Raw genomic sequence first — 11,950 nt, 5'->3', positions numbered from 1 at the left:
CTGCATAGCACGGTACGAATTGCACCGTGTGTCCACAGCTTCAGCCATCATTATTACGGGCATGTAACTAATCTCTTATATATTTGGCTACATGTGTCAATCATGCAGACACTGTGTCCGTATCGCTGGGCGGGGTCACACACCCCCTCCCAGCTGACACATGTAGCCAAATAGCCATACAGCACGATGTCATGGAAAGAAGTGCGTCAGGACCAATAAGCCAACGGGAGCAGGCCGGGGGGCGGGGCAGGCGCGGGCAGAGCACACTCCGGCAGCGCCTACTCCAGGGCGCGGACCAATGTCGGGCTGGGCCGGGTGCCATATGCCCCCGGCACGCTTACCCAGCCCCTGTCTGCGGCCCGCACTGGACCTCCTGCGCTGGCCGCGGCTTCCAGAAGCAGAACACGGCCGCTAAAGGAAAATGGCCACTGGCCCCCTGCACTGAGGACATGTACTCAGTGCAGGAGGCCGGCGGCCATTTTCCTGTAGCCGCGTCCGTGTTCTCAAAGCCGCGGCCAGCGCAGGAGGGCTGGAGGAGGTCCAGCGCGGGACGCAGACAGGGACTGGGTAAGCGCCCCCTCCACGCTCTCCCCAGCAATATCTAGCACTGTGGGGGCATATCTCCTCCCCCCAGCAATATCTGCCACTGTGGGGGCATATCTGGCACTCCACGCTCCCCCCAGCAATATCTATCACTGTGGGGGCATATTTACCCCCCTCCCCCCAGTAATATCTGCCACTGTGGGGGCATATCTGGCACTGTGGGGGCATATGATGTGAATGTTTAACTATACTCTGTACAGCGCTGCGGAATATGTGTGCGCTATATAAGAAACTGTTAATAAATAAATAAATGTGTCTGGCACTGTGGGGGCATATGTGTCTCTGGCACTGTGGGGGAATATCTGGCACTGTGGGGGAATATGTGTCTGCCACTGTGGGGACATATCTGGCACTGTGGGGGCATATGTGTATCTGGCACTGTGGGGGCATATGTGTCTGGCACTGTGGGGCCATATGTGTCTCTGGCACTGTGGGGGCATATGTGTCTCTGGCACTGTGGGGGCATATCTGCCACTGTGGAGGCATATGTGTATTTGGCACTGTGGCGGAATATCTGGCACTGTGGGGGCATATCTGGCACTGTGGACATCACATTGTGCGGTGTAATGGGCATCATGGTATGGGGCGTAATGGGCATTACGGTGTGGGCAGCATTGGGTAATTGCCATCACAGTATGGGGTGTAATGGGCATCAAGGTGTGCGGCATAATGTGTCATTAGCATCACAGTGTGCTCTCATTTTAGAGGGGTGAAGAGCGCCCGTAGGGCGCGATGAATCACCTAGTGTGTTATACTTATCATAGTACATGTGATTGTATGATACCTGTGTTATCTGCATCATCTCAGTGTGGTTGCACATTACAGTGTATCCAATGTGACATTATTTGCCCATTTCATACCTGTTAATTATAATGTATTTAATCATTGCTTTACCATATACACATTTATTACTATTTTTTGCGTCCTCTTTCACAAAATAAAAATCTTGACATTTGTTAGTGGGAGACGCCATCTAGTGGCTATTTGATAAAAATACTGGTAGTGCACACTAACGTTCAGGGTTAATCAAAGCACCAATAATAATCTGAAAGTACCGGTATACTAATATTTTTATTTACCGTGAATGACAGAGATGCCTATTCTGTGCCCATGCTGGTTCGGCATTTCAGTGCTTTAGGACTCTAAATTTCACATTTTCTTAAATCTAAAAATCACTTAGAGTATAAGAATATTAATACTAATTTGAAACAATACAGAGCAATTTAAGTTTTTTTTTTTTATTAAAATAGAAAAAACATGAAAAATACAGTAAGAAACATTTCATTTTGCAGTAGGGTCACCAACAATTACACTAAAACATATAATTGTACAGAATAAATAACATTTCTAATGTTTCCTTGCAAACACTTCGGTGTTAAACCCAATTATCAGGTATTGAGCTTTGCAGTCCATGTGTGATGAAAGCAGTCAGTAAGTACCCAGCACAGGTAAACAGCATTGCAGCAAGTCCATGTCCATCAGAGCTGCACCTTACTGTAAGTCCCAGGTATTAATCTACCTCCTCAATGGTGGGCCCTGAGCTGTTACCTTGTCTGGCCTGTGCACCACAGCTGGAGCCGGGCATACCACCACCTGGCATTCCTCCTTGGTACAGCTTGGTTATAATGGGCTGGCACACCTTCTCCAACTCCTTCTGCTGGTGGGCATACTCCTCTTTCTCAGCAAGTTGGTTGTTTTCCAGCCAGGAAATGGTCTCCTTACACTTCTCAGATATGATCCTCTTCTCCTCCTCACTGATCTTCCCTTTCAGAGCTTCATCTTCCACCGTGGTCTTCATGTTGAAGGCATAAGACTCCAGTGAGTTTTTGGCAGCAATTTTCTCTCTCTGTGCATCATCGTCAACTTTGTATCTCTCGGCCTCCTGCACCATCTTCTCAATGTCCTCTTTGCTCAGCCGACCTTTGTCATTAGTAATGGTGATCTTATTCTGTTTGCCAGAGCTCTTGTCCACAGCGGACACATTGAGTATGCCATTAGCATCTATGTCAAAGGTCACCTCAATCTGGGGCACACCTCTGGGAGCAGGGGGGATTCCGCTCAGGTCAAATTTACCCAGTAAGTTGTTGTCTTTGGTCATGGCTCGCTCACCCTCATACACCTGAATGAGGACACCTGGCTGGTTGTCAGAGTAGGTGGTAAAAATCTGAGTCTGCTTGGTAGGGATGGTTGTGTTACGTTTGATGAGGACAGTCATGACCCCTCCGGCTGTCTCCAAGCCCAGGGAGAGAGGAGCCACATCTAACAGGAGCAGGTCCTGCACATTCTCAGACTTGTCTCCCATTAGGATAGCAGCCTGGACAGCTGCACCATAGGCCACAGCTTCATCTGGATTAATGCTCTTGTTCAGTTCTCGCCCATTGAAGAAGTCCTGCAGCAGCTTTTGCACCTTGGGGATGCGCGTGGAACCACCCACTAGGACAATCTCATTGATTTGTGATTTGTCTAGCTTGGCGTCTCTCAGGGCCTTCTAAACAGGCTCCAGTGTACCACGGAAGAGGTCAGAGCAGAGTTCCTCAAAGCGGGCTCTGGTGATGGAGGTGTAGAAATCAATGCCCTCATATAGGGAGTCAATCTCAATGCTTGCCTGGGTGCTAGAGGACAGGGTACGCTTAGCTCTCTCGCAGGCTGTCCTCAGCCTCCTCAGGGCCCTTTTATTTTGGCTCATGTCCTTTTTATGCTTGCGTTTGAATTCATCCACAAAGTGATTAACCATACGGTTATCAAAGTCCTCACCGCCCAGATGAGTGTCACCCGCAGTAGCTTTAACTTCAAAGATTCCATCATCGATGGTGAGGATGGAGACATCGAAGGTGCCCCCTCCCAGGTCAAAGATGAGGACGTTACGCTCCCCACGTGCTCCCTTGTCCAGGCCATATGCAATGGCCGCTGCTGTGGGCTCATTGATGATTCTCAGTACATTGAGTCCAGCAATTACACCAGCATCCTTGGTGGCCTGTCGCTGAGAGTCATTGAAGTAAGCTGGCACGGTGATGACGGCATTGGTAACAGGATGGCCCAGGTACGCCTCAGCGGTCTCCTTCATCTTCAGCAGCACCATAGAGGAGATCTCCTCAGGGGAGAATGTCTTCTCCTCTCCTTTATATTCCACTTTCACCTTGGGCTTTCCCCCATCACTCACCACCTGGAAGGGCCAGTGCTTCATGTCAGACTGCACCACAGCATCAGTGAACTTCCTCCCAATCAGCCGCTTGGCATCAAACACTGTGTTCTGGGGGTTGAGCGCCACCTGGTTCTTGGCAGCATCCCCGATCAGTCTCTCGGTGTCAGTGAAGGCCACATAGCTGGGGGTGGTGCGGTTTCCCTGGTCATTAGCAATGATCTCCACCTTGCCATGCTGGAAAATGGCCACACAGGAGTAGGTGGTGCCCAGGTCAATACCAATAGCTGCCCCGTTTGGTGCCATTGTATGCTGCTAGTCAGTATCAGGGGAGTCTTGTGGTGCAGTAGCCGGGCTGGGTGGTTCCTTTGCTGGCTCAGGCAGATGATGTTCTGCTCAAGGGTAACAGGTTGTGCTGTAGTAGCTGTAGGTCAGGTGGTAGGTGCTGTAACCGTTGATCTGAAGCTCAGTGGGAATGGGCTGCGCTGTAGTAGCTGTAGGTCAGGCAGATGATGTAGCCGGTGATCTGGTGCTCACTGCTCAGTGATATCAGGCTGCGCTGTAGGTCAGGCAAGTGCTGTAACCGGTGATCTGTAGCTCAGTGATACTGCTTTACCCGGGCACACAACCCACAAATATACAGCACAGGCGCTGGGACGTCACCACCCTCACAGCCAATAACAGCACGGTCCTCACTATGCTATTTGCGTCGCTCAGCAACTGTCCCGAACATTCCCGAGTGTTCTCCGTTGAACAGCCAATCACCGCGCAGCATTAGGTCAGAACATTCGCGAGGATTCCAGCGTGCTAGAATTTTAGACCAATCAGCGGCGGCGGCTGTCATCGGTCTGAGGGAAGTTTCCCGATGTTTCTCCATGGACGCTTATGTCAGAATGATGTAACCAATCAGCGCGGGAGGAGGGGGCGTGTTGTGTGACATCTCTGGAACATTGCAGGAAAAGGAAGCGCTTAGGGTGCTACAGGCCACGCCCCCTCCCGCTCTCGGCTTCTGAGATCGAGTAGTCCTGAGAAACATCGCGAATGTTCTGTCAGAGCCGAGCGAGGCGAGGGAGCTGTCGGGCAATCACTGAGCTGGGTTAGTGGCGGCAGAGCAGTTTCGGGGGTTGCAGCATGTTAGATGAGCTTATTGATGCCATATAATTGTCTCTCCTTTTGCGGCAGGCTGTCGATGCTGAACGAGGGTACTAACTGTATGTTAGCATTGTGCTATCGATGTTGTATAATGCCAGGTCTAGTTCTAGTGTTAACCATCGACTGTCCCACCATCGATTGTTGATACTATCAAGCGCAAGGGCAGAAACAATCGGTTGAGTAATCGATGTCTTTACCACGGTGCATATAGTACTGGGCAAAATGGAGCTCAGCCATCAGTGTTATACCATCGGTGGCTGGGAGATGATGCTGAACTACCATGACAGCCCATCACTGGCTGCTAGAATGATGGGGTTACTCAGATCTGATTTCTGTTGTGTGAATTGGCATTCCATTCGATTATCGAATTACAATGACTGTGTATGTGTACGGCTGTGCATGCCAGAATAGCGATTGAAATAGGGGTATATTTACTAAGATGGGATGTTGCTATGGGCAACTAATCAGATTATACTTATTTTTCTTCCTCACCCTCCATGGCAGCCATTACTCTGGGTTATTTCCTCTTGCTCCTATGTTTAGACAGGTAGATTTGACTCCGCCCACCTTGGGGTATATATCCTCCCCTTCCTCCATACCCTGCAGTCTTTTTCCTGTCTCAAAGTTTTAGGATAGGTAGATAGGTTTTTTATTTTGTGCCTGGCTTACCTCGTTTGCTGCAGCTATTGTCCCTGCGTGGCCAGGCTGCGGGGTGGCTCCCCGGGGGAAGAGGCACTCATCAGGCTGCGTCCTGCGCTGTGTGCCTGGAACTGCTGCCAGATATCAGGCTGTGCCTGTGGCATCCACTTTATTTGCCCCTCCATGCTAAGTCTTTGCTGGTACAGCGTTGGGATCAAGCAGCTCAGCGCTTCTGGCTGGAGGTGGGCGGAAGCAGTGTGCTGGACTGTGCCCCGAGCGTCTGGAACGCAAAACCAGGAAGTAGCGCTCTGGGGCTGGAACGCAAGGCGGAAGTGACGCGGCTGGCGTCCGGAAGTCGCTTCTGCGCATGCGCAGGTGACTGGCGCTGGATTCAAAAACGCTGGATCTCACACACTATCTGAAGCTTGTATGCTGATTGAAGTGTGAAGTCTGCAGATGGATCCTGTAAGCGTTTCTACCCCCCCTGAAGCTGAAACTGCCATGGAGAGGTAAGCCCTCAGTGAGGCACTTGTATTACTACATGCTGTGCATAGTTTAGGGCAGTTAAGTGATAGGCTTTGTATCTGTCTGATCCTAGTGTGTCTAAAGCTTCTGGAAAGAAGAAGGCTAAATCCAAGCATTTGTCCAGTAATTGTATGCTGTGTGACAAGGAGTTCCCTCCTGAAAAGGATGTCCATGTATGCAAAGGCTGCAGGCAGCCAGCAGAGGCACAGTCTTTAACCATGCTCCAGTTAATGGACTGGATGAAGAAATCCTTTGTTACTAAGGATGAGTTAAAGGATATGCAGGGGACTTAAAGAAATAGATCCCAAGTCAGCCTAGACTGTGCTGGTGATGATGATGATACAGATTCCTTGTTGTTGGTTCAGGATACAGATGATGATACTGGTGATGAATCTGGAGAGATTACTGAGAAAGAGAGATCATACCATCCTGATTTGGTGGATAATCTCCTAAAGTATGTTTACAAGGTTATGGACATTAAGGATAAGGAGGAGGTCCGTGATGTTCTGTTTGAAGACAGGGTTGTCAAAACCAGAAACTTTCCGGTGCATAAAGTGCTTATGGACCTAATGGTTGGTCAGTTCCAGAAGGTGGACAGGAAGTCGAGTAACTTTAAGAGATTGGAACGGATGTTCCCAATTAAGGATGAAGCATTTGAAAAATTCTGTACTGTCCCTAAGGTTGATGCGGCAGTGGCCGAAGTGGTGTCAAAGACTACAATCCTTCTGGAGGATGGTGCTAGTCTCAAGGATAGTATGGATAAAAAAGCTGAGGGGGCACTGAAGAAAGTGCATGGCGCCTCAGCAGTATCCTTAAAAGCTGGAGTGGCTATGGCGTCAACTTCCAGGGCCTTAAGAGCGTGGGGCTCGTCCTTGGCCACTGATATTGAAGACAATGTGTCAAGACAGTATCTGCAAAGAAGCCTGACTGTCATGATGAAGGCCATTGATTTTCTGTGTGAAGCATCCCTGGATGTAGTAGAATACGCTGCTAAGTCTATGGCAGCGGGTGTGGCAGCAAGGCGGGCAGTATGGCTGCGCAGCTGGTCCGCAGATGCAGGTTCAAAAAATAGGCTAGCCTCTCTTCCCTATGAGGGGTCACTATTATTTGGAAGTAAGTTGGACTCAATTATCCAACGTATGACCTGTGGTAAATCGGCTAGATTGCCACAGGATAAGAAGCAGAGATATCAGAGTCAGTCCTCTAGAGACCAGTTCAAGGAAGCCAGGGCCTATAAGCCTGGTAGACAGTACGGTAGATTCTCTGGATCTACAAGGCAGTCCTTTCGTCAGGCCTCCAGAAGGGGGTTCAAGAAATTCTGACAGCGAACATGTGGGAGAGTCCATCCCAGTGGGAGGAAGACTGTTGAAGTTCGTCCACCAGTGGGAAAAATCAGTACAGGACAGATGGGTCCTCTCAGTGCTAAAATTTGGATACAGGCTGGAGTTCAAGCAGGTTCCAATAAACAAAAGATTTCTGAAGTCAAGAATTCCCACAGATTCAGAGGAGATACAGGCCTTGAGACAAATAATCAAGGATCTGTTAAAATCCAGAGCAGTAGAACCAGTTCCCTGCGGAGAGAAAGGGGCCGGCTTTTACTCAAAAATGTTTTTGGTTCGGAAGCCATCAGGGGCGTTTCGGACAATATTAGACCTCAGAGACTTAAACAGATACATTGTGGACAAAAAGTTTCAGATGGAAACCCTGAAGTCCATAGTACAAGGCATAAAACAAGCAGATTTCATGGCATCGGTGGATCTGAAAGATGCTTACTTTCATGTACCCATTCACCCAAAGTACAGAAAGTTTCTCAGGCTTCACGTGTTAAAGCAACACCTGCAGTTCACATGCCTCCCCTTTGGCCTTTCATCCTCTCCAAGGATCTTCACAAAGATCATAGTGAGTCTTGTAGCCTACATAAGGTTACAGGGGATAGCCATGTGGTCCTATCTGGACGATCTCCTAATCTGCGGGAGATCGGAGATAGAAGTGGAACTAGCAGTCCAAACAGCGATAGAGATTCTACAGTCACACGGCTGGTTGGTCAATCGAGACAAGAGCCATCTCAAGCCCTGCCAGAAACTGCAGTTCCTGGGGGTGATGATAGATACTACCCAGTACACGATTTCTCTGTCGCAAGAGAGGTGCGTCAAGATCCAGGAGTTAGCTGCATTAGTTCAGAATCAGACGAAGTCATCTCTGCGTCTAGTTCTTCGCCTTCTAGGGATGATGTCTTCCACCATCGACATAATTCCGTGGGCAAGATGGCGGATGAGGACTCTGCAGGCGGAAGCTCTGGTTCTCAGGAGAGTGCATTCAGACCTAAATACCAATGTAAATTTAAGTCAAGGTGCAAGAGATTCTCTGGTGTGGTGGCAAAGTCCATTCCTGAAGCACAGAAGCACTCCACTATCTCAGCCTCACTACGTGACACTGACCACAGACGCAAAGAGAAATGCGAGCGGTAGTAAATGCAGTGCGTCACTTTCAGGATCAAGTAAAGCACAGCCATCTAAGAATACTGTCAGACAACACCTCTGTAGTGGCATATGTCAACAGACAGGGCGGCACCAAAAGTCAGGCCCTGTTAGAAGAAGTCACAAAGATACTACCGTGGGCAGAGTCAAATCTGCTGTCACTAACAGCTCTGCATGTTCCTGGAGAAGACAATACGCTGGCAGACTTCCTCAGCAGGGAACAAGTTCGGCCAGGGGAATGGGAGTTAAATCAGCAGGTGTTCAACGAAATAACACGAAGATTCGGGGTCCCTCAAATAGACCTTATGGCGACACACCTAAACAGGAAGGTCCAACGCTTCTTCTCAAGGTACCATCTCCCAGGGTCAGAAGGAGTCGATGTGTTCGCCCTAAAGTGGGAGTTCAAACTCGCCTATGTGTTCCCCCCATTCCCGATGATCTCTCGCATCCTGAAGAAGATACGGCAGGAACAGGCCACAGTGGTGATCATTCTCCCCTACTGGCCCCGGCGGAGTTGGTTCCCAACTGTCCTCAGGATGGTGGTGCAGGGGCCGTGGACTCTGCCAATGATCCCCGATCTACTGCATCAGGGTCCACTACTCCATCCAGACATCAAAACACTGAAATTAACTGCCTGGATGTTGAGCGGGCGATTCTGACAGAGAAAGGGGTGTCAGAGCAGGTGGCAGGCTTTCTGTTGAAGGCAAGGAAGGCAGTTTCTTCAAAAATATACCACAAGGTCTGGAAGAAATTTCTGTCCTGGGCTCAGTCGTACCCTGAAGATATTAGGTTTGGAACACCTTGTGTGCTACAATTCCTCTATGAGGGCTTTGTGCTAGGGCTAGCAGCCTCTACTCTAAGAGTTCAGATTTCCGCTCTGTCTGTCCTCCTGGATAGGAGACTATCAGATGATCCTCTCATCAAACAATTCGTACAAGCATTGAAGAGAGAACGTCCAAGACTTAAGGAACCCTTGGCTCCATGGGACCTGAATCTAGTTCTGAATGTTCTTATGTCTGCTCCCTTCGAACCATTGGATCAAGTACCCTTAAAGTATGTTACCTGGAAGGTCATCTTCCTAACAGCCATCACCTCTGCCAGGAGAGTGAGCGAACTTCAGGCACTGTGGTCAGAGCAACCGTACCTAAATATCTTTCCTGACAAGATAGTGTTAAGAACAAATCCTGGTTTCTTACCAAAAGTAGTCTCAGGGTTTCACTTGAATCAGGAAGTGATTTTGCCAACTTTCTTTCCAAATCCAAAGGATGTTGAAGAAGAAAGATTACATAAATTAGATGTTCACAGAGCAATCTCAGTCTATCTCCTGAGAGTAAGTGAATTTCGGAAGGTGAAACAACTCTTCATTCTCCACTCGGGACTGAGGAAAGGAGAAGCAGCCTCTAAAGGAACGATAGCCCGATGGATCAGGGAAGCTATCTCGTTTGCTTATAGAGAAAACAACATGGAAGCTCCTGAGAAGCTAAAGGCACACTCAACTAGGGCAGTCTCGACGTCGTGGGCCAACAGAGCGCTGCTCTCAGTGAAAGAAATATGTGCCGCAGCTACATGGTCTTCCATTCATACTTTTTCAAATTATTATAATTTGGATGTATCTCCCGCCCCCTTTGGGAAGGTGGTGCTCCAACAAGCTGTACTGTGATATGTTTAATATATCCTTCTTGAGCATCATCTAGTTGTGTGGTTTTATTCATTGACCCTCCCTTATTATAGTTTTGCTTTGGTACATCCCAGAGTAATGGCTGCCATGGAGGGTGAGGAAGAAAGGATCTAATTATACTTACGATAATTCCGTTTCTTCCGATCCACTCCATGGCAGCCTAGAATTCCCCCCCTGTAATTATCCTTTATATAGGAGACACTCAAAAGACTGCAGGGTATGGAGGAAGGGGAGGATATATACCCCAAGGTGGGCGGAGTCAAATCTACCTGTCTAAACATAGGAGCAAGAGGAAATAACCCAGAGTAATGGCTGCCATGGAGTGGATCGGAAGAAACGGAATTATCGTAAGTATAATTAGATCCTATTTAGCACCTTCTAGAAGAGAATAGAGAGAATCTGATTGGTCGTCCATAGAAACATCCTATCTGAACTAGAACTCCCATCTTAGTAAATTTTCCCCATCCCTGTTTTACATATGCATCCATTTACAGGCCAAGGGGAAACTTCCACATGTTTTCATGGTCGGCGACCATCAAAAGATGTGCGTGCACACATATCAAAAGTGACTCTCAGATATGCGTGCACATTCAGGAGGAAATGGGCAGACAGCAGACATCGGGTGATGTCAGCTGCCCGGCGCCCACAGCACCGGGCGGTTTCCATGGGAACGTCCAGAGGTTTCATAGGAACGCCCATGAAACGCTTGGTGTTCCCATGGAGGAGTACGCCAGCCTGCTGACCCCCACTTATTGTCCGCAATGTTGGGTGTGTGCACCTGGTGAACAATCTGTCGTGGATGCACACACCCAGCACATGTGCATATGAAACACATGGAGCTCACATGCAAATTCGTATACAAGCGACCGGGCCTGAATAAGGTCCTTAGTCCAGAGTTACTGTCTGAGCCATCAGAAGACACCAGGCTATCTCACGGAGACCCTCAGGACAGTTTGATAGAGGTGATGAGGAAAAGGGCACCTGGTCTCTGGTAGGGATGGCCATCGGTGCAGTCGCCATCGATGGTTGTCATCAATGGCCATCCCTGGTCTCTGGGTCGACAATGTCTGGTCTGACAGTGACTAGATGGACAACTCCATGGGCATGGTCCACACTCAAAACGTCGATACATGTTTTTTAGACCGAATTGGTGCATAATTTACTATCAAAGTGGGTATAAAGTGAGAATATAAATGCAGCAAGGCCCCGCACCTGAAGTAAGGGGGGGGGGGGGGGGGACTGTACACTTATATGGTGTCCATGTTGACATAGACACCAAAAACTGAAAAACTTTCAATGTCGATCTATGGTATGTTGACCATTTTTAGCTGTCAACCTGGTCGGACGGGGGTCAGCGCTAACCAGACATAGGTAGACCCTGGGCGGGGTGAAGCAGAGTGCAGGGACGGGCAGTAAATAAATAGGCCCCATAGTTAGCTGGCAAGGAGGCGGGTCCAGCCAATAGAGAAGGTGTTGCCAGTCCAAGGAGGACATACTGTAGTACATAAAGAAAAGCTATACATTGCAAATCAGGAAAATGACTCAACTATGATTTATAATGTAGTATACTGGAAAGGCAGGTTTAAAGATACTGAAAAGTTTTAAAAGCCATTTGATCCTTATCAGTGAATGGGGGAGTTCTGGTCCAAACCAGCTGTTCCAATTTTTTTGGACATGCAGGGTGATAGACAGGAAGTCTTAGGACAAAGGACAGGGAGTTGGAGAGTGTCCCAGAGA

General features: G+C 48.7%; 1 pseudogene; it reads right to left on the bottom strand.

Annotated features, from left to right (window-relative positions):
* Positions 1–1,827: 1,827 nt before the first annotated feature.
* On the bottom strand, positions 1,828–4,544 carry LOC146036189 (heat shock 70 kDa protein-like; annotated as a pseudogene).
* Between the last annotated feature and the right edge of the window lie 7,406 nt (positions 4,545–11,950).

Source organism: Crinia signifera, chromosome 9 (assembly GCF_055691185.1).
Source record: "Crinia signifera chromosome 9, ASM5569118v1, whole genome shotgun sequence".
NCBI classification, from domain to species: domain Eukaryota; kingdom Metazoa; phylum Chordata; class Amphibia; order Anura; family Myobatrachidae; genus Crinia; species Crinia signifera.
The sequence above is the reverse complement of the archived record's forward strand: the minus strand, read 5'-3'. Positions and strand labels throughout refer to the sequence as shown.